Here is a 7,680-nt window from a genome sequence, read left to right on the forward strand (position 1 = left end):
CTCTCCAGAGATGTTCGATTGTGTTCAAGTCCGGGCTCTGGCAGGGCCACTCAAGGACATTCAGAGACTTTTCCCGAAGCCACTCCTGCTGTGTGGGATCAACCCGTTTCGATCCCAGGCTGTGTCACATGATCATGTCACGTGATCGGGAGACCCAGGAGGCGGCGCACAATTGGCCCAGCGTTGTCCGGGTTAGGGGAGTGTTTGGCCGGCTGGGATGTCCTTGTCCTATCTAGTGACTCCTTGTGGCGGGCCGGGCGCGCAAGCTGACTTTGGTTGCCGGTTGTACGGCTTCCAGGTTAAGCGAGGAGTGTGTCAAGAAGCAGTGCGGCTTAGCAGGGTCGTGTTTTGGGGGACGCATGGTTCTCGACCTTTTCCTCTCCCGAGTCCGTACGGGAGTTCCAGCAATGGGACAAGATTGTAACTACCAATTGGATATCACGATATTGGGGATAAAAAGGGTTAAAAGTACCAAACAAATTATATAAAAAGATCTCTCAACTTTGCGCCGTTCGTCCATCCCTCGATCCTGTTTAGTCTCTCAGTCCCTGCCGCTGTTAAAACATTCCTACAGCATGATGCTCCCACCACCCTGCTTCACCGTAGGGATGGTGCCAAGGTTTCCTCCAGACTTGAAGCTTGGCATTCAAGCCAAAGAGTTCAATCTTAGTTTCATCAGACCAGAGAATCTTGTTTTTCATGGTCTTAGAGTCCTTTAGGTGCCTTTTTGTAATCTCCAAGCGGGCTGTTATGTGCATTTTACTGAGGAGTAGCTTCCGTCTGGCCACTCTACCATAAAGACCTGATTGGTAGAGTGCTGCAGAGATGTTTGTCCTTCTGGAAGGTTCTCCCATCTCCACAGAAGAACTCTGGAGCTCTGTCAAAGTGACCATCGGTTGTTGGTCACCTCCCTGACCAAGGCCTTTCTCCCCCGATTGCTCAGTTTGGCCGGGTGGCCAGCTCTAAGAAGAGTCTTGGGGGTTCCAAACTTCTTCCATTTAAGAATGATGGAGGCCACTGTGTTCTTGGGGACCTTCAATGCTACATAAATGTTTGGTACCCTTCCCCAGATCTGTGCCTTGACACAATCCTTTCTCGAAGCTCTACGGACTATTCCTTTCATCTCATAGCTTGGTTTTTGCTCTGACATGCACTGTCAAATCTAGACAAGTGTGAGCCTTTACAAGTCCTATCAATTAAATTTACCACAGGTGGACCACAATCAAGTTGTAGATACATCGCAAGGGTGACCTATGGAAACAGGATGCACGTGAGCTCAATTTCGAGTTTTATAACAAAGGGTCTGAATAAGGAATTTCAGTTTAAAATCTGATCTTTAGAAAAACATTTTTTTTCGCTTTGTCATTAAGGGGTATTGTGTGTAGATTTATCATTTAATCCATTTTAGAATAAGGCTCTAACTTAACAAAATGTGGAAGAAGGGAAGGGGTCTGAATACTTTTCGAATGCACTGTATCTCACTTGCAACAAAATTTCACAGATTTTGCAGAGCACTGACAAGTGTTATTATGCACAGTGGAAATTATTATTAATGATATCAACGAAATCCAAACCAAATTGGACCTACTTTAAGGGCATGTTCATGCTTTATATGGTCTTCTTGGCTTCAATTATGTTTGGTCCTGTATACGGTAATGCTAACCAGAGGCTGTAAGTAACTAAATTACACAAATATGGAGAAATGGTGTGGTGTTTGACAACAGCCAAGTGAAATGTGGAAAATCGTATAGGCCAAATTTTTTGGGGGGGCGAACTAACCCTTGTAGCCAAAATTAGTGTCTCAAGCGTTCTCATTCTACTTTTATGCAGGGAAAACCTAAAATAACAGCAAAAAATTAAGAAATATGCTTCGATGTTGCCATCTTAAAAGAAATATATAGATTTTTTTACACTTCCAATGGCCTCATCTGTCATACCTTTTAGGGTTTTGACAGCTGTTTGAAATTAGTGGGATTCATTTGCACAGGCTGCCTCTGTGCACTGATTTTTGTTTGGCATCACACCCGTAGCTGTGTCCGAATACTCATACTAACCGCACTAACGCTATTATTTGTGATGTAAGTTGAGTATCTAGTATGCTTATTGGTCATAGTATGGATACAGTTAGTATGCCAAAAGTTCCCCGATGTCGTCCTAACAGTGACTAACCCCATTCCGTACTAATTTGTGCAACTGCGACATTCAAACGAGGCTACAAAGAAATCTAATGGAACTGTAGCGACTGGGTTGGCATCGAAATCTGGGGTGTGAACTAGGTTTCTATTCAAGCGTTGATTGACATGGTAATGGCTCTATAGTATTGGAGAAAAGTTGAAAAAAATGGACCTCTCCGACGCTGTACGTTACATCGTGACGTGTCACGACGTAACGTACAGCACGCATAAAGCAACTAATTCTGTCTTACAGTCTCTCTCCACCAGGTGTAGCACTTCTCTCATCGTTTAAAAACAAGAAAGGGACAGCGTAAGGGGGGATACCTAGTCATTTTTTGCGTCATCACTGCAAGCTATCATAACTCTCAAAAGCCGCTGTTTACTTCTGAAGATCGCTTTAGCACCGCACTAAAAACCCGATTCAAATTCGACACAAACCTTCAAATAGGTGTGTAATGACACATTATATAAACCCTTTGTCGTGTTTTATTTACATTTTAGAGGTGATAAGGTGATAAGTTGGACAGATCGAGTGAAAAAAGCTGTTTCCCCACACACATCTCCCCCTTTCCCTATCACGCAATAGGTTTCGCTTCCCCACACGCCATTTTTACAAATACCCGACGGGGCTCATTGCCTTCTTGAATCATGCAGAGATAGGCATCATGAAGGGCTTGTCATTGATTTTGTTGTGAAGGGGAGAAATTGTGCTTTACAATGATATTGATATTACAGTTGATCTGGAAGTATAATGTTTTTTGGGCGCTAAAATAAGGTCAAGGTACGGACCAGCGCGATGTACAAAAGTTAGTTCACTCACATTACATTTGCCAAAATATGAAGTATACAAGCAGCGGACACTATTACCGTGGGTTTAGGGCCCATAATGCAATTCTTTGGAAAATGGGCGTGGCTTCACAACATTTTCAGATTTGAAGAAAATGGTGGAAAAAATGCAGCCGAAATCCGACGAGAGCAAATTCATTCCTTTAACTAATTATGAGAAATGTGAAGAAAATGTTAAGCAATGTAATAAAGTAACAAGCTAGCATTAAGTTGCATAGCAACAGCATCAACTTCCGGTAGACAGGTGAAGCGCTCGCACACTCAACTGAAAGGATACCGTTCTTTTCCAGTACACAAAAATGAACTAGTAGTATATACTATTTAAGTATATAGTATACAGTATGTTAGTATGGGTATTTGAACAGCGCTCATGAGAAAAGTGTGCTTAATGCTACATATGCTGCCCTTACGAAAAAAATGATGCAACTGCCGTTATTCTGTAATTACTGCATCCAAAAATACTACAGTTGATTGCGAAACTGCAATATTTAAAAAAAATAAGGGTGATCAGCAAGTCAGCTACCTTTTTGTTTGTCCCAACACAAGGACAACATTCTTGGTACAAATAGCTTTGACAGCTGCATCACAAGCACAAGCTCATTTTTGGTAGTGAGGAGGGCTTGACCCATGAACACAGTGTAAAGTCATGTTATGAAACCTCATGCCGTTTTACTAGACTGTGGCTATTGGCAACATTAATTGAGGTGTGAAAGAGAAAAATTCGACAGCTGGTGACCAAAGTTGTTTTCTGTGTCATGAGGTGGGATAAACACCAGCTTAAGTTGTCATTCCCTATTCCTGTACAGGCCATGTGGCCAAAATGCCACTCATACAGGAAGCGTTATTACCAGCCTCTTATGCAAGACTCTAATTTTAATTGAATTAAAACAAGTTAGTTGAAATCAAATAAAATAATTTAAATATAGTAAGACTTTGTTAGTTGTGATATCAGGTTTCTCTAGAGACATAATATTAAGTAATGCATATCATCATAGGGTGGAGGGGGACCTGTTGCAGTGATCTTGTCCTGAAAGACGGATCACCTGCAGAGATCGAGCACCTTATGTACTCGCATTGGTTATAACTGGTTATTACTAGGTATGAGCGTATACAATATCCAAATTACAGTTGATTTAGTTGCAGTCAAAACACCTTTTATAAAAGTCTGTCAGTGGTATGAATACTTGGTAGAACTGTAATACAGACACCAGCTATTCTCTGAATGTACATTAGATGCCATAGAAATAGAGGTTCTAGAACATGCATCCCCATTCAAGTCAACATTCTGTAATTATATTTATATGGTACGGTAATATTTCATCCATTTTGTGTGTGTGTTGGATATTAGCCTCACGAGACAGCCTGATCTGACCTGGTTCACTACCGGGATCGCAGCAGTAATGAGTCTGGTATATTTGATGCTATGTTGGTATATGTTCACCCCTTTGTGGAGTTCAACATTAACATGATTAGTTAGTGAATTAGATGAGAGTAAGGATTTACAGTAGACTAGATTCTGACCATAGGCTATTGTGCCTCACCTGGGAATGAAATCTTGGTCGACTTGTGTGTGGCTCAGGTTGTGTTCCCTGTGGATAATTTTGTTCACACTACATACTATAGAACACTGTTATATATATATATATATATATATATATATATATATATATATATATATATATATATATATATATATATATATATATATAATGTTCGATATATATATTAGATAGACATATATATTTAATAGATCCATTTCATTGTTTAGTTTCTCATTTGTTTTCAAATGCAAAACTCAGAGCGGTGACTAATTTAAAAAAACATGTTTTTATGCAATATGCCTCTGCCACATTCTTCTCCCACTGAGTGACTCGTTGGCTGGAGTTTTAAACCTGCGGTAAAGCAAACCAATAAACCAGCTCCTTCTTATAAGGTTACGCTTTGGGTCGTCCTCCCAACTGGCTCACGTTGATGACAACAGCAAATTTCCACTGGAGCAATAGCTTGATGTATAAGATGCCCATAACCACAGATCTAGGATCAGATTAACTTCCTAACATTAACCGTTTGGGTCATGAGAAAATATTGGACCTTGTATCAGTAGTAAGGGGCATAGAATTACATATAAAACTCCTTCTACCTCAACTAGACATGGATAATAAGGCCCAGGGTGGGTAATATAATTAGCTACTTGAGTTCAAATGTGCTTTTCTTAGAGGCAACATAAGTCATTCTAATTACTGTAAACTGGAAGGGAAACCGGGAGTAGAAAAAAATGGGGGAGCGAGGTGGTAACAGAAATAACAAGTCAGATCACTGGTCTACACTGGGTCAAATGGTTCCAGATCACTGGTCTACACTGGGTCAAATGGTTCCAGATCACTGGTCTACACTGGGTCAAATGATTCCAGATCACTGGTCTACACTGGGTCAAATGGTTCCAGATCACTGGTCTACACTGGGTCAAATGGTTCCAGATCACTGGTCTACACTGGGTCAAATGATTCCAGATCACTGGTCTACACTGGGTCAAATGGTTCCAGATCACTGGTCTACACTGGGTCAAATGGTTTCAGATCACTGGTCTACACTGGGTCAAATGGTTCCAGATCACTGGTCTACACTGGGTCAAATGGTTCCAGATCACTGGTCTACACTGGGTCAAATGGTTCCAGATCACTGGTCTACACTGGGTCAAATGGTTCCAGATCACTGGTCTACACTGGGTCAAATGAACTGGTCTACACTGGGTCATATGGATCCAGATCACCTATCATACTACTATGGCTGACCCTGTAAAACAACACATTACACTGCATCTATCATACTACTATGGCTGACCCTGTAAAACAACACCTATCATACTACTATGGCTGACCCTGTAAAACAACACATTACACTGCATCTATCATACTACTATGACTGACCCTGTAAAACAACACCTATCATACTACTATGGCTGACCCTGTAAAACAACACCTATCATACTACTATGACTGACCCTGTAAAACAACACCTTACACTGCACCTATCATACTACTATGGCTGACCCTGTAAAACAACACCTATCATACTACTATGACTGACCCTGTAAAACAACACCTTACACTGCACCTATCATACTACTATGGCTGACCCTGTAAAACAACACCTATCATACTACTATGACTGACCCTGTAAAACAACACCTTACACTGCACCTATCATACTACTATGACTGACCCTGTAAAACAACACCTATCATACTACTATGGCTGACCCTGTAAAACAACACCTTACACTGCACCTATCATACTACTATGACTGACCCTGTAAAACAACACCTATCATACTACTATGACTGACCCTGTAAAACAACACATTACACTGCATCTATCATACTACTATGGCTGACCCTGTAAAACAACACCTATCATACTACTATGACTGACCCTGTAAAACAACACCTATCATACTACTATGGCTGACCCTGTAAAACAACACATTACACTGCATCTATCATACTACTATGGCTGACCCTGTAAAACAACACCTATCATACTACTATGACTGACCCTGTAAAACAACACATTACACTGCATCTATCATACTACTATGACTGACCCTGTAAAACAACACCTATCATACTACTATGGCTGACCCTGTAAAACAACACCTATCATACTACTATGACTGACCCTGTAAAACAACACATTACACTGCATCTATCTGCTGTATATGACAATATAACATCTTATCTTATTACTTCAGTTGTATCTGTGCAGAGTTTGTGGGCTGTGCAGAATGTTTGTGGGCTGTGCAGTTGGTGGGCTGTGCAGTTGGTGGGCTGTGCAGAGTTTGTGGGCTGTGCAGTTTGTGGGCTGTGCAGAGTTTGTGGGCTGTGCAGAGTTTGTGGGGTGTGCAGAGTTTGTAGGCTGTGCAGTTTGTGGGCTGTGCAGTTTGTGGGCCACATCTTTATAGTTTGAGACAGACGGAGCACGTTTTTGATCTTCACAATGAAAAACCAAACAGACTATTGTGATAAAACAACAACAACATACGGACTGTTCTGATAAAACAACAGGATGGACTGAGAAAGAGAGAGAAGTGGACAGGAATGTCACCTGGAAGTAATTCTGTGCAAAGGCCATTTCCTCCTTTCCTCCTGTCTGTCTGTCTTTGACTTCTCCCATATGTGGATATGCCTTGAAGGTAGAAGAGGCCTTATAGCCATTATAGAAGCACAGTAATGTAGAAGAGGCATTATAGCCATTATAGAAGCACTGTAATGTAGAAGAGGCCTTATAGCCATTACAGAAGCACTGTAATGTAGAAGAGGCCTTATAGCCATTATAGAAGCACTGTAATGTAGAAGAGTACTTATAGCCATTACAGAAGCAATGTAATGTAGAAGAGGCCTTATAGCCATTACAGAAGCATGTAATGTAGAAGAGGCCTTATAGCCTTTACAGAAGCAATGTAATGTAGAAGAGGCCTTATAGCCATTATAGAAGCAATGTAATGTAGAAGAGGCCTTATAGCCATTATAGAAGCAATGTAATGTAGAAGAGGCCTTATAGCCATTATAGAAGCACAGTAATGTAGAAGAGGCCTTATAGCCATTACAGAAGCACTGTAATGTAGAAGAGGCCTTATAGCCATTACAGAAGCACTGTAATGT

The sequence above is a fragment of the Salvelinus namaycush genome, chromosome 25, assembly GCF_016432855.1.
Source record: "Salvelinus namaycush isolate Seneca chromosome 25, SaNama_1.0, whole genome shotgun sequence".
NCBI classification, from domain to species: domain Eukaryota; kingdom Metazoa; phylum Chordata; class Actinopteri; order Salmoniformes; family Salmonidae; genus Salvelinus; species Salvelinus namaycush.